Source organism: Rhinoraja longicauda, chromosome 27, assembly GCF_053455715.1.
Source record: "Rhinoraja longicauda isolate Sanriku21f chromosome 27, sRhiLon1.1, whole genome shotgun sequence".
Classification (NCBI taxonomy): Eukaryota; Metazoa; Chordata; class Chondrichthyes; order Rajiformes; family Arhynchobatidae; genus Rhinoraja; species Rhinoraja longicauda.
This window is the reverse complement of record NC_135979.1, coordinates 12,521,605-12,538,083: the sequence shown is the minus strand read 5'-3', so window position 1 is coordinate 12,538,083 and position 16,479 is coordinate 12,521,605. Positions and strand designations below refer to the sequence as shown.

Genomic DNA, 16,479 nt, shown 5'->3' with positions numbered 1-16,479 from the left:
CATTGCTAATGTATGAACCGCATCAAATTGCACAAACCAGAAGGATCCCAACAACACAATCTGTTTCAGTGAGACTAACCGCAGTGAACTGGCCAGCACCAAACTTGAGGCAGGTCTGAGCTGCGATTCCCACTTACTGACGCCTAACAGCTCCGTCCTATTGAATACGACTGCACGCCAGCAGACTGCAGAACTAACTGAATGTCTGCACTGTGCTTTGCCAAGCACCGTTCCAGCCTCACGCTCTGCTCCTCAGCCTTGTGTTTTCTTGATACGTTTACTTGCTTGAATGCGAGACAAGTGTTTGTTCACCCGGTTAGGAATGAAAGGGCGTCCAGAGGGACAGGGTAAAAGGAGCTTTTGGCTGCTCTGGATATTTAATGCTTGCTAACATCTTCACACCAATCAACAGGTTCCTAATCGCCTTCTGTGTAAATGTTTTTAAACTTTGCTCCCATTACTAAATGGGCTCCTTTAAAGCTCATTTTCTATAACTTTCAACGTTTTGTCAAAGAGAAAATGACTTGGCAACAGATATTAGAGACAAGGGATTAGGAGGATGTTGGTTCCTGCAACTGTTTACAGAAGGCAAACAGCTGTTGCTAGGAGAAGTCTTACATTCTTTATTCCACATACGAGTGTTCCGGACTTGATCATTTATTTTACTTTAAATTTTCATAATTGGCATCGAGTCCCTGGTATTTATTCACATAGGGGAGATATATATTTCAATTTATTTAAAGAATGTTAATGTAAGTAAACCCTTTTCCATTCTCTTTCAATGGTCTAATGCCTTAAACAAAATCTAGGCAAGAGATCAGGGGACAGACTTGTTTCAAAGAGATTTCTGAAAACTGCCATTCCCCTAATATTTCATGCTTTCCAATATCCAACCCATCTTCAACACACAGTCAAGGGTGCAGTTTAGCATCAGAGAGCTTTGACTTGGGCGGCACAGTGGCTTAGTGATAGAGATGCTACCTTGCAGCGGCAGAAACCCGGGTTCGATTCTGACCAGGGATGCTCTCTGTACAAGAGGTTGTACGTTCTCCCTGTGACCACGTGGGTTTTCTCCGGGTGCTCCGGTTTCCACCCACACTCCAAAGACGTACAGGTTTGTAGGTTAATTGGCTTCGGTAAAATTGTAAATTGTCCCGAGTGTGTAGGATAGTCTTAGTGAATGGGGATCGCCGGCCGGCATGGACTCGGTGGGCCAAAGGACTTGTTTCTGCCCTGTAACTCTAACGTCTGAAAGTTAGCTTCCAGTAGCAGAGATAGGAGGGAGAGAGGGTTAATTGGCTTCGGTAAAATTGTAAATTGTCTCTAGTGTAGAATAGTGCTAGTGTACGGGTTGGCGCGGACTCGGTGGGCCAAAGGGCCTGTTTCCACGCTGTATCTCTAAAGTCTAAAGTAAAGTTTAACCAGGACCACAGTCTTCGAAATGCATCTCAATGTAGAACAAGGGAGACAGGAAGAACAGGTGAATAGTTTTTACCTGTTTACCATCCCATCCAGGCCAAAAATAAGCAGATGGGAACTACGCACTCAATGGTATTTCCACTTGCCATCAAACCTAGTCCCCTGCCATCAGCAAAATGAGATACTTTTGACCAGAAATGTATCTGGACCTGCCACATAAGTACTGCAAGAGCAGAACAAAGGCTGGGTGTCCTGCCTTGAGTGACTTCTCCCCAGCCAAACGTCTATAAGCCACGAGTCAGGATTTTGATGAATGCTCTCCACAAGTCTGTATTAGGACAACTCTAAGAACACTCAAGGTGCCCGACACAAGAAAGGACAAAGAAGACCTCATGATTAGCACCCCAACTGCTGCTGTAACCATTCACTCCCATTGACCATAGTACACCATGGCTGCAATGTGTCTGATGTACAAATCTCGCAGTTGCAACTTGCCTAGGATACTCTACCATGAAGAACAACAAGGGCGGCCACGAAGAAGGGTGGCACGGTGGCGAGGCGGTGGAGTTGCTGCCTTACAGTGCCAGAGATCCAGGATCAATCTTCAACCCTGACTTCAGGTGCTGCCTGTCCTGTGTTTGTATGTTCTCCTTGTGACTGTGTGGGCTTTCTCCAGGTGTTCTGGTTTCCTCCCACATTCCAAAGACGTGCAGGTTTATATCATATCATATCATATATATACAGCCGGAAACAGGCCTTTTCGGCCCACCAAGTCCGTGCCGCCCAGCGATCCCCGCACATTAACACTATCCTACACCCACTAGGGACAATTTTTACCTTTACCCAGCCAATTAACCTACATACCTGTACGTCTTTGGAGTGTGGGAGGAAACCGAAGATCTCGGAGAAAACCCACGCAGGTCACGGGGAGAACGTACAAACTCCTTACAGTGCAGCACCCGTAGTCAGGATCGAACCTGAGTCTCCGGTGCTGCATTCGCTGTAAAGCAGCAACTCTACCGCTGCGCTACCGTGCCGCCACGGTTAATTGACTTTTGCAAATTGTCCCTAGTGTGTCGGATAGAATACGGGTGATTGTTGGTCGGTGTGGACCCGGTTGCCAAAGGATCTGTTTCCACGCTGTATCTCTAAACTAAACTAAAACAAGGGCAGAATGTTCAGGGAAACGCCACCAGCTGTAGAATACCCTTCGCACACACCATCCTGATTTGTAAAATATCACCATTACTGCGTGGTCGTCAGGGCTAAATCCAAGAACTTTCAACCCAGGAACACTCAAGTTATCATCAGCGAAATGACGGCGTGGTTCAACAACTTAGCCAACTAGTCAATGGTGATTGAGGAAAGAGCAATAAATGCTGACCTTGTCATGAAAGTCCAGATGCTAAAACTGGAGAAAAATAAACCCTAGAAGCAAGGAAGCGCAGATGCAGGTTTACAAAAGTAGACTCAGAGTGCTGGAGTCAAGCAGCATGTTTGGAGAACATGGATAGGTGACGTTTCTGGTCGGGACCTTTCTTCAGAGATTATAAGAGGAGGAAGAGAGCTGGGAGAGAGGAGCGAAAGGGCAAAGTCTGGCAGGTAATAAACCAACACAGATAGGAAGGGTTATTTGATAGGCTGATGGTTGGACAAGGACCAGAGATGAAAAGACAGAAGATGTGTGGCAGAAGGATTCAAGAGTGTGAATTGTGAAGCTCGAGGAAGAAGTGTAGGTGAGGGGAGAAATAGGTGCGAGTCTAGGTGGGCCACAGGTGAGAGGGGAGGGGGAGAGAAGGTGGGGGGGGGGGGGTTCAATGGGGGAAACAGGAAGAGGGAGAGATTGTGTGTCCTCTGTGCTGAAAATAAGCAATGTCTGTCTGTGGCCAAATCCAAAACGTCACCCATCCTTTTTCTCTAGAGATGCTGCCTGACCCACTGAGTTACTCCATCACTTTGTGTTTATCTGCTTGATATTCAAGTTAGCCTCATCATGGATGATGCGGCCCTGTCCAACACAGCTCCAATTACAACATTTACATGTATTTTCTACACTAGATAAAAGGGGCCAACTTAGTTCTCAAGTACCAATCTATGAAGCATGGACCACAGAACCTCCACCCATTGGCTTTTGGATGATGAACAACTCAAATAGGGGTCTTAAAGAGACTGCTGGAAGTTGCTCCTGAAAACTGATTGAATGATTATCCTAGGCTTATGCAACATTTCTAGTGCATGATCAGACCGACATCACAACACCCTCCATCCACCCCTCCATTCAATCACCTCCGAAATTCCGAACATCAGAAATGGTCTATTCCGGGTGTTGATTTTCCATCAGTAATATTGGCTCCATTTATCTCTCTCTCTCTCCATAGTCTGACTTGCTGGGCACTTCCTACAGATCAATATTTCACAGCTTTTAAACGTCAATATGTTTATTTTCTCCCTTTCTCTCAAACTGCCTTCATTAACCCAGCAACCTGGTGGCTTCATCAACAGTTTATCACCACAACAACCCTGGCCTCACCCTGTCGATATAACCTATTGCCCTATCAATCTCTTTCCTGCCCTATCTGTAACTTAAAACTGACTTTTTTACTTAGTTTTCTAGTTTAATTTTTTTTTTTAGAGATACAGCCCACAAACAGGCCCTTCGGCCCAACGTGTCCATACCGACCAGCGATCACCCCATACACTAGCACTATCCTACACATCGGGGATAATTTACAATTTATAGAAGCCAATTACCTTACAAACCTGTACGCCCTTGTAGTGTGGGAGGAAACCGGAGCACCCGGAGAAAACCCACGCGGTCACGGGGAGAAGGTACAAACTCCGCACAGACAAGCACCCATGGTCAGGATCGAACCCGGGTCTCTGAATCGAACCCAGGCTCTACCGCCGCGCCACCGTGCCGGTCTTTCTGATGAAAGGTCTTCAACCATAGATGCTGACTGGCCAGCTGAGTCATTTTTGATCAAATTTTGTTTTTTGATTTCACGCCTCCGGGGTTATCCTTCCTTTAAATTTATATTTTCATCTTAAGTCCATAGAGGGCCTACTGTATTTCCCATTCTCTCCCCAATCAGCGAGCTGGCAACTCCAGATGAAGTTTTAAATCCATACACATTGGTGGTTCCTTGCTCTCCCCAGCGGTGTGTGTCTGATTGTACAGTTGCTCTGTGCTGTGAATGGCAATCAGCCTCACAGTTTGTGACAGATACTAACTATGGAAAATAAAATCTCACTTTCCAGAACTTGGAGTCTTGTATTTTTTTTACACAAATCCTTGCACATGACATTGATTAATGATCAGTGATTTTAAAAAAAGTGAATTTGAGCCAATCAACCAAAGCAAGATCAGAGTTATTTCGATTTTTAAAACTCACAACAGGAGATTGCCTTTTGATTAATGGCGTTACATCTAAACTTTTTGTGGATTTGGAAGTTTCGAAAACATCATCCTTCAAAAATAATTTGTGCTTCACGATCTGATAGAAGCACATTGCTTAACATTACAAAACACGCACTCCGCCACGATCAGAATAGACCACAGACACAAATGTATCGAAGCCAAAGAATTGCCTATGATAAAGTACAGACAATTTAAACCTTGTATTATTATTATTGGAAAGATCTCACCAATCCTCACACACAAGAGTTTATTTTTAATAGTTAATGTTTTGAAGTACGATCCTGAAGGGCGGCACGGTAGCGCAGCGGTAGAGTTGCTGCTTTACAGCGAATGCAGCGCCGGAGACTCTGGTTCGATCCTGACTACGGGTGTTTCACTGTAAGGAGTTTGTACGTTCTCCCCGTGACCTGCGTGGGTTTTCTCCGAGATCTTCGGTTTCCTCCCACACTCCAAAGACGTACAGGTATGTAGGTTAATTGGCTGGGTAAATGTTAAAAAAAATTGTCCCTAGTGGGTGTAGGATAGTGTTAATGTGCGGGGATCGCTGGGCGGCACGGACTTGGAGGGCCGAAAAAGGCCTATTTCCGGCTGTATATATATGATATGATCCAGAGTAGTTGGAATACCATAGCGTGATATTTCTGCTCCTTCCCAGCAATATATTAATCACTTTTATAATCCAAACTTATCTAAACTCTAATTTGCCAATGCTTTCTGAAATTGCATGAAGCGTGACCAAGTCACAACCTATGAAATGGGACGATTTGGGCACATTCTTATCATATCATATCATATCATATCTATACAGCCGGAAACAGGCCTTTTCGGTCCTCCAAGTCCGTGCCGCCCAGCGATCCCCGCACATTAACACTATCCTACACCCACTAGGGACAATTTTTTTTTTTTTTACATTTGCCCAGCCAATTAACCTACATACCTGTACGTCTTTGGAGTGTGGGAGGAAACCGAAGATCTCGGAGAAAACCCACGCAGGTCACGGGGAGAACGTACAAACTCCTTACAGTGCAGCACCCGTAGTCAGGATCGAACCTGAGTCTCCGGCGCTGCATTCGCTGTAAAGCAGCAACTCTACCGCTACTCTAAAGCAGCAACAAATAACAACAGGAAGAATTATATTGAACATCCCAAATGAACAATATATTTCAACTGAAATTGTATCCAATGAGCAATATCTCTCTGAAGAAAGAAAAATATTAGCAAGCTGAACTCGCTGTCCATGAAATCCTGATAGCATTCTGATGGTGACTTTATCTCTGTGTGAAGGATGTTATAAATTTACAGCTAAAATATATAATATTGTAACTTGAATCCCCTTCCATATTTAACTAAATTTGAATGTACGGTTTTTCGAAAGCCGACCAATGATTTTGCATTGGGAAGGGGCCCAAACTGAAACATCACCCATCCTTTACCTCCAGAGATGCTGCCTGACCCATTTGGGTTGCTCCAGCACATTGTGTCTATCTTCAATAGTTTTTGCTTTCATTTCAGATTTGTTGCTGTGGGACAGTTGATGTTGATTGCACTTAACACTGCTCAGGAAAGTATCATGGTGAATAATATTTGTTATTTGACTAAAAACACAACATTTTTGGGTGGTGTCATAATTACTTATTAACACTAAATCCCCCTGCCAAGTACAGTAAAGAACCAGCTGTATAACAACTCAGGGGAAGTCATGAAAAGACTCCCGTTACAACACAAAGTTATTTAATTCCAGCATAAATGGTAGACTGGGTGTGAAAGGATATGGTGGCAAAGGACATTAGGCGAATGCACCAGTCTGAAACAGAAAAGGGAGTTGATAGTCCCTATCTGTTGAACTGACCTCCACAAGATGAGACTGCATAAACTGTACCCTGATGCAAATTTGTGACAAAAACATTGGATCACACTAAGAGTGTTGAAACGTCACTGTAAAGTTAAATGAACCCCCGATAAAACGTTAATAAAAATGGCCAAAATAGTTGTGCAACAGTGCAGGGTTATTTGCACCCAGCAAGAAAGACTGCAATGGGATTTGTATTACCCTTCTGGGTCTCGACCCGAAACGTCACCCATTCCTTCTCTCCCGAGATGCTGCCTGACCTGCTGAGTTACTCCAGCATTTTGTGAATAAATCGATTTGTACCAGCATCTGCAGTTATTTTCTTATACTATGGGATTTGTATAATGTACAGAGGATGAGCATTCAGATATGGGTGTCATCCCTTGTTGGTACATTCTTCATAACAGCCACACAGCAACTACTCATATTTTGCTGCCATGGAAGAGACAGTGACTGCAGGAAAGAGGGAGGCAGATCCCACATTAGTAACTCCTTGCATTTCTTTCTCCTCCTCCCCCAGCCTAGTCGTCCTACTAGTTCCACTGTTCACATCCTTGTATCCCTGTCATCAGCACATCTTCCCCAGCAACAATGGGCCATTATGGCCTCCACCCCAGACAGGGATCATCTGTTGCCGGCACCTGATATGTTCTGGCCTTCTCTATCTTCCAATCTGAAGAAGGGTTCCAACCCGAAATGCCACCCTATTCCTTTTCTCCAGAGATGTTGCCTGACCCGCTGAGTTACTCCAGCATTTTGTGCCTATTTTCGCTATAAACTAGCACCTGCAGTTCCTTCCCACGCAGAGATGTGCAAGAATTGGTCAGTGAAATCCTCGCCAGGAGTGAGGTCCCGTTGGCAGGTGAGCATGAATTATGGAATGTCCATCAGAAGAAGAGTGGTTTCCTCATGATCCATGGACAAGCAACACTTCATGATATGTAACTTAGCTGGGGCACATCCTTAAAATAACAGGATGAATTATATTGAACATGCCAAATGCAACTTCACAATGTAGAAAAAATGTTATGCCCTGACAAGGTGTGTTGGGGTGATGTCACATCACTGTTTACATCTGTTGAGGGGAGATCCTCACACAAGAATGTATTTTATGGGGCAGTTATTTAAGCAACGTGCTACTGATCAGGAAATACAGAGGTGTTGTCACAACCGATTTAAGTAATTGGAACTGAGATAGGGTGGGGGGGGGGGGGGGGGGGGGAGGGAGGGAGATTTAATAGGGTGATAAGTGTATGGAATGAGCTGCCAGAAGAGGAAGTTGAGGCAGATACTATAACGACATTTAAAAGACATTTGGACAGGTACATGGATAGGACAGGTTCAGAGGGATATGGGCCAAATGTAGGTAGGTGGGAGTAGTGTAGATGGGATATGTTGGTCAGTGTGGGCAAGTTGGGCTGAAAGGCATGTTTCCACACTGTATGTAGGACAAAGGGCTTAATTAGGAAAGGGAAAATAGATTATGAGGGAAAACTGGCAAGGAACATAAAAACAGACTGCAAAAGCTTTTATAGATATGTCAAGAGAAAAAGATTAGTTAAGGCAAATGTAGGTCACTTGCAGTCGGAAACAGGTGAATTGATCATAGGGAACAAGGAGATGGCAGACCAATTGAACAAATACTTTGGTTCTGTCTTCACTAAGGAAGACATAAACCGTCTGCCGGAAATAGCGGGGGACCGGGGGTCTAAAGAGATGGAGGAACTGAGGGAAATACAGGTTAGTCGGGAAGTGGTGTTAGGTAAATTAAATGGATTAAAGGCAGATAAATCCCCAGGGCCAGATAGGCTGCATCCCAGAGTGCTTAAGGAAGTAGCCTCAGAAATAGTGGATGCATTAGTGATAATTTTTCAAAACTCTTTAGATTCTGGAGTAGTTCCTGAGGACTGGAGGGTAGCTAATGTAACCCCACTTTTTAAAAAGGGAGGGAGAGAGAAAACGGGGAATTATAGACCAGTTAGCCTAACATCGGTAGTGGGGAAAATGCTAGAGTCAGTTATTAAAGATGTGATCGCATTACATTTGGAAAGTGGTGAAATCATCGGACAAAGTCAGCATGGATTTACCAAAGGCAAATCATGTCTGACGAATCTTATAGAATTTTTCGAGGATGTAACTAGTAGAGTGGATAAGGGAGAACCAGTCGATGTGTTATATCTGGACTTTCAGAAGGCCTTCGACAAGGTCCCACATAGGAGATTGGTGTACAAACTTAAAGCACACGGTATTGAGGGTTCAGTGTTGAGGTGGATAGAAAATTGGTTGGCGGACAGGAAGCAAAGAGTAGGAATAAACAGGTCCTTTTCGGAATGGCAGGCAGTGACTAGTGGGGTACCGCAAGGCTCAGTGCTGGGACCCCAGTTATTTACAGTGTATATTAATGATTTGGACGAGGGAATTGAATGTAACATCTCTAAGTTTGCGGATGACACGAAGCTGGGTGGCAGTGTTAGCTGCGAGGAGGATGCTAGGAGGCTGCAGAGTGACTTGGATAGATTAGGCGAGTGGGCAAATGCATGGCAGATGCAATATAATGTGGATAAATGTGAGGTTATCCACTTTGGTGGCAAGAACAGGAAAGCAGAGTATTACCTGAATGGTGACCGATTGGGAGAAGGGGAGATGCAACGTGACCTGGGTGTCATGGTGCACCGGTCATTGAAAGCAAGCATGCAGGCAGTGAAGAAAGCGAATGGTATGTTGGCATTCATAGCAAGAGGATTTGAGTTTAGGAGCAGGGAGGTTCTGCTGCAGTTGTACAGGGCCTTGGTGAGACCGCACCTGGAGTATTGTGTGCAGTTTTGGTCTCCTAACCTGAGGAAAGACGTTCTTGCCTTAGAGGGAGTACAGAGAAGGTTCACCAGATTGATCCCTGGGATGGCGGGACTTACATATGAGGAAAGACTAGATAGACTGGGCTTGTACTCGCTGGAATTTAGAAGACTGAGGGGGGATCTTATAGAAACATATAAAATTCTTAAGGGGTTGGAGAGGCTAGATGCGGGAAGATTGTTCCCGATGTTGGGGGAGTCCAGAACCAGGGGTCACAGCTTAAGGATAAGGGGGAAGTCTTTTAGGACCGAGATGAGAAAACATTTCTTCACACAGAGAGTGGTGAGTCTGTGGAATTCTCTGCCACAGAAGGTAGTTGAGGCCAGTTCATTGGCTATATTTAAGAGGGAGTTAGATGTGGCCCTTTTTGCTAAAGGGATCAGGGGGTATGGAGAGAAGGCAGGTACAGGCTACTGAGCTGAATGATCAGCCATGATCATATTGAATGGCGGTGCAGGCTCAAAGGGCCGAATGGCCTACTCCTGCACCTATTTTCTATGTTTCTATGTTTCTATGTTTCTATGATTCTCTATGACTCTATGATTCATTTGATCATGTGTTCGCATCAGTGATGTTGCAAGATTCTCATGAGATCTCCCTCTCTTTCTCTCTCTCTCTCTCTCTCACTCTCTCTCTCTCTCTCTCTCTCTCTCTCTCTCACACACACACACACACACTCACGTTTACTCATTCACTCACACTCACTTACCTACACTTTCCCACTTTCGCTCTCTCTCTCTCTCTCATGTTGGTAATGGTAAGAAATTGGTACTTTATCACCACCTGCCTATTGTGTTTCTAACACAAAACCTTGCAGGATTAATGGTTCTGGTGAATGACTGACACATTGCAATTTATCCTCTTACCTTGTCCTTCAGATTATAAAGGTACAAGGTAATTTACCCTTCAACGTCCTTCAGATTATTATCCACCTATAATGTCCTCCATATTTCTTTGGAAGATTGGACGCACAGTGATGCAGTTCATTGAGCTTCTGTCTCACAGCAGCAGAGACCCTGATACGATCCTGACCTCAAGTGCTGTCTGTGTGGAGTTTGCACATTATCCCTGTGACTGCTTGGCTTTCCTCCCACATCCCATGGACGTGTGCATTTGAACACCACCGGGTGGCGCCATCAGCGATGGCAGCCTTGCCAACGGTCTGTCTGTCTTTTCGTCTTTTTGTTATTTTTAGTGTATTTTTAAAGTTTGTGTTAATGTTCTCTGGTTTGTTTTATGTGGGGGTGGGCGGGGGGGGGGGGGGGGGGGGGGGGGGGGGGAGGGCCGGGGGAAACTTTTTTCAATCTCTTACCTTTCCGGAGATGCGATTGTTTTCTGGATCGTATCTCCGGTGGCTCTGCGGCCTAACATCATGGAGCTGGAGGCCTTGCTCGGGACTGACTTTGAGCCCCACCGCGGGGCTCTGGACTTACCACCGGAGCCTGCACTCCCTGGGATCGACTGGATCGACGCTCCAACCACGGCCTGTGGACTTCAACATCATGGAGCTCGCAGTCTCGGGTAGAGACCGATGTCGGGAAGCTCCAAAGACGCATAAGGTTCAACCAGCCCCGACCAGGGTCAGATCACCCGGCGCAAGGGAGTTGAGATTCCTCCCCGATGCAGGAGCTTGATCGCCCGACACGGAGGGCCCGACCGCCCGCTATGGGAGCCAAGATCGTCCTGTCAACGGAAGGCTCAAGGCCCCCGACCGCGGGAGAACAAGGAAGAGAAGAGAGTGAACTTTTTTTCGCCTTCCATCACAGTGAGGAATGTGGAGGAGTCACTGTAGTGGATGTTCATGTTAAAATGTATTTTGTGTGTTCTGCTGCTTTTTATTGGCATGACTGTCTGGCAAATGAAATTCCTCGTATGTTGCAAAACATACTTGGCTAATAAAGTATAATAATGATTATGATGATGATGATGATGATGATTATTATGATGATGATGATGATGATTATGATTATGATGATGATGATGATGATGATTATGATTATGATTATGATTATGATTTGTAGGCTGATTGGCTTCTGTAAATTGTCCCAAGTGTGTAGTGAGTGGGTGAGAAAGAGGGATAACATAGAACTAGTGTGAACTAGCGATCTATTGTCGGCTATGACTTGGGGGACTGAAGTTTCCATGCTGTATCTTTCAATCAATTAATCAATTGCACAACATACATCAAATGTTGTGAGTGTCTTAGTTCTATGAAAGACATTGGTAAATTGGATACGAAAGATTAATTGGTGTAAAAGAACATATCAGCAAACATCGGGTGAATTGACCAGTGCCTTTGTCAACATGTGATTTAGTAGTACCTCGTAGGGCTAACATTTATACAGTACTTTTCAAGTCAGATTATTTTTATAAAATCTAATAGTTGTTATTGTGTCAATTACAGGCAATAAATCTAGACTATTAGTAATGCATGGGAAGGAACTGCAGATGCTGGTTTATACCGAAGATAGACACAAAATGCTGGAGTAACTCAGCGGGTCAGGCTGGATTTCTGGAGAAAAGGAATAGGTGACATTTCAGGTCTAGACCCTTGTTCTGACTTCTGAAGAGATTTCTGACCCGAAACATCACCTGTTCTTTTTCTCCAGAGATGCTGCCTAACCCAGCTGAGTTGCTCTAGCACTTTGTGTCTGTCTTCTGAGACAATTAGTAACTTCAGTGTAAGTCCAGATCAATATTTATTTATGGAAAACCTTGTTTTAGCAGAGATTAAAATATGTCAGTGACTATGATGAAACAGCAATCAGGGTAAAGTGTAATCTCACTAAAACTGGTTACCTGTTACTCAAAATTTAAGTATATCTGACAGCTATAGCTCATGAACCAACGGTTCTTGGTACAGGCAGTATCATTAATTCACATGACAAATCAAAGCTAAATCCCCATAATCGGCATCAGACACATCTGATTATTTTGGCATAGACTTTTTATCAAGGCTTTTTCCCTGAAACCTTGTTTTTTTTCCCTGATTTTATATGTTGCAGCTTTACCCTGCATGCAATATTTTCCCAGCTGAGAAACTGCTTCCAGATTCTTAAGGCCAATGCTCTGAATCAAAATTAGGCTTCAACTATTCTTTGCCTTTGTGTTCAAGGTGGGCTAAACCAGTGATGAAACTTTCAGCAAAATAATATGATGACTTGGAGTAATAGCCGCTCACAGCCAAGTGTGACTGATTGCAGCATACTGTGGACAAATGACACAGAATCTAGAGTAAAACAGGTGAGAGGAGAAAAACGTGAGATGGCAGAAGATTGTAACTGCATAACCTGCTCACATGAATTAATCTGAGTTTGAGATCAAATGCATTGTCAATACCTAGAGTCATAGAATCATACAGCACGACCACAGGCCCTTTGGTCGGGTTGCCAACTGTCCCGTATTAGCCGGGACATCCCGTATTTTGGGCTAAATTGGTTTGTCCCGTTCGGGACCGCCCTTGTCCCATATTAGGTCCAGGGGCGCTGTAGGCCCCGACATTGTAGGTCCCGACGGTTTAGGTCCCGACACTCTAGGTTTTAGCTCCAGGCAGTCTAGGTCCGGAGGCCCGGGCGTCGCCTAACGGAGGTTGCATAGCAACCCGCCTCCCGGCCTGGGCGTCCGCCATTGGTGGAGCGGGAGTACATGGCCACTGGCTGGGTGAGGTTACGTGGGGCGCGGGGCAGTGACATCACCTTGTGCCGTGTTTGGGAATGAGATATTTGGCACCCCTACCCTTCGGCCTAACTTGCCCATGACAAACAAGACGCCCCACCTACAATTGTCCCAGCTGCCCGTGTATGGCCATAATCCCGCTAAACCTTTCCTATCCATCTACCTGTCCAAATAACTTTTACATGTTGTTATAGTACCTGCCTCAACTACCTCCTCTGGCAGCTTGCTCCATATCTCACCAGCCTCTGTGTGGAAAAAGTTGCCCCTCAGGTTCCTGTTAAATCTTTCCCCTCTCACCTTAAACCTCTGTCCTCTGGTTTTTGATTCCCTTACTTTAGGTAAAGGATTTAATGACATTAAATAACGTTGCATTGTTTAATTGCAATGAAGATGAATAGTGCTTGTTCTGTGCACGTCAGCCATCGATATATCAAATAAACTGATCTTTATGAGGCCCAGCGATAGTGACACAGCTGTGAGCACAAACACAACATGGAAATATGGCAGTCTGTGGGCTGTGGGAGTCCAGTTGCGGCTGAAACTCTAGGATCCTGGAACGCCCTCCCCAGTATACTTCTAGCCAGTGCTTTTTTTAGGGCATAAAGGTGCCAGCGTGTCCCATCACCAAACAAAGCACTGCTTCCAGCTAATGTTCAACCACTTAACAACGTCACCCATTCCTTCTCTCCAGAGATGCTGCCTGTCCCGCTGAGTTACTCCAGCATTTTGTGTCAACCTTCAGTTTAAACCAGCATCTGCAGTTCTTTCCTACATAAATAGTCTTTTTGTACCTGGATGCACCTGGGTACAATCAAAATCACTCACGTAACATTGATTTTTATTACTTTTCAAAGGTGAATGGTAATCTGACTGTGATTTGTCAAATAATGAATGGTTTCAGTGGAGTGCTTGCAAACAAAATGTTTTTTGTATGTAGAATGAGCAGCAAGGGTAACAAGAGAACACAAGAGAACAAGGGGCCTACATCAGTTAGGAAGCATTTGTTGTTAGCAAAGGATATTGTAAATCTCCCCCCAATTCCTCCAGCCCTTCATCCATCCCCCCACCAACCCAACCAAAGAGAAAGTTGTGGAGATTAGGTCAATTACATTTTCAAGAATGAGACTGATAGCTTTGTTAGGCATGCGAGTCAAAGTATGTGGAATAAAAGGAAATTGTGCAGCACGGTGGTGCAGCGGTAGAGTTGCTGCCTAACAGCGCAAGTGACCCGGGTTTGATCCTGACCACGGGTACTGTCTATGTGGAGTGTATACCTTCTCCCTGTAACTGGTTGGATTTTCTCCGGGTGCTACGGTTTCCTCCCACATTCCCAAGACGTGAGGGTTTGTAGGTTAATTGGCTTCTGTAAATTGTCCCTAGTATGTAGGACCAAACTGGTGTATGGGTAATCGCTGGTTGGCGTGGTCTTGGTGGGCCAAAGGGCCTGTTTCCATACTGCGTCGCTAAACTAAACTAAACTAAAAGGAAATAAATGGAATACCATTTATCCATGTTCTGTAGAGATGCTGCCTGACCTGTTAATAGACAATAGACAATAGACAATAGGTGCAGGAGTAGGCCATTCGGCCAGCACCACCATTCAATGTGATCATGGCTGATCATTCTCAATCAGTACCCTGTTCCTGCCTTCTCCCCATACCCCCTCACTCCGCTATCCTTAAGAGCTCTATCTAGCTCTCTCTTGAATGCATTCAGAGAATTGGCCTCCACTGCCTTCTGAGGCAGAGAATTCCACAGATTTCCACAGATTTCCACTGTTGAGTTACTCCAGCACTTTGTGTCCTTTTGTGGAAACCAGCATCTGCAGTTCCCTTTTCTACAATGGAATGCAGATCATCAATAGTCTAACTCAACAAAATCAAGGGATCAATAGCCCTTCTGTAACCACAAGGGCAGGATTGTATTTATTAATGAAAAAGAGTGAAACGGGGTTAGGTGATGGCATGGAACATCTTCCTGACGACAAAGAATAACAAAGTCGACTGCACAGATCACAAGCAGTCAGTGCTCTCGATTCCAAATAGAAATAAATAAAATACAAAACCAAGTTATTGGGCTGTATCAGATTTAATTTAGGCATGGTTGAAATGTCATGCAAATGTAATTTTAATCAATTTTAATTCATTTTAAACTGCTTCAATAAATGCTAATAATAGATATTTTGAATTTCCAAATGGGATATCTGGGGTTAATGGCTGAGGAAAGATTAAACTGGTTGGCCCTACACTCAATGAAGTTTAGATTAATGAGAGGTGATCAAATTGAAAAAGATAATACTCTGAGGGGTTTGATAAATATTTCCCCTTTTGGGCTATCAACTAATGGTGGGAGGGGGAAAGAGTTTCAAAATAAGAGCTCCTGCATTTAAGCTGAAGAAGGGTTCTGTGATCCAATCTTAGTCTCAAATGTGCGAATCTGCCCTCTCTCCAGGCTACGCTGTGGGATCCCCTTTAATTAAAAACCTCTATCAATCTCAGACTCCAGTAAATTCAATGAATTTACTACCACAACTCTCTGAGAGAGAGAATTCCAAAGATTCACCATCCTCAGAGAGAAGAAATTCCTTGCCTTCTCCTTCTTAGCACTATTCTACACACTAGGGACAATTTACAATTTTACCGAAGCCAATTAACTTACAAACCTGTACATCTTTGAAGAGTGGGAGGAAACCGGAGCATCCGGAGAAAACCCAGGGAGAACGTACAAACTCCATACATTTATTTGAACGTAAGATAGTTTGATCCTGACCTAAAAATACATCTCATGTCAGTGTGACTATTTACTCAACAAAGTAGGACTGACTGGTTCTCGAACCCTAGACCATTTACATCATGCGCTTTCTTTTATTGAACATTAAATTGTTCCCTCCTGCAATTTATGTTTGTGCGCAATTTCGGGAAGGTCGCCCCAGGAACAGCTGGAGAAGAGGTGTCCAGGCAGAAATGTCTGGGAGTGGGAGATCTTGAAAGAACCACCAACAACCGAGTGAGGTGGAGGGCATTTGTCAATGGCCTAAGCTCCCTAGAGGAGTCAAGGGCTTAAGAAGAAGAAGAAGAAAATGGAAAATAAAGACAGCCTTTCTTAACCCAATTTGGATTTCTTAATGGCCTCACCGGGCAGTGAAATATTGCATGCAAATCCTTCAAAAGGAAGATTACAACAGCAACATTTAAATGATTCAGCAAAATATGAAGCTTATAACTGATCGATTTCACTCTCTTAATTTGAAGTACATTTGAAATGT

The 16,479-nt window shown here is 44.3% G+C and overlaps 1 protein-coding gene across 2 annotated transcripts in view; it reads right to left on the bottom strand.

Annotated features, from left to right (window-relative positions):
• col8a2 (collagen, type VIII, alpha 2) overlaps nucleotides 1-16,479 on the bottom strand; it is a 172,146-nt gene that overhangs the window by 76,983 nt on the left and 78,684 nt on the right. The window contains exon 1 of one of the 2 annotated variants that reach the window (XM_078423169.1): nucleotides 80-102. The exons of the other annotated variant lie outside the window; for it this stretch is intronic. The gene's annotated coding sequence lies outside the window, so the exon portion shown is untranslated. Of the gene's footprint in view, nucleotides 1-79; nucleotides 103-16,479 lie in introns of those variants that run through there. 2 annotated transcript variants of the gene reach the window in all.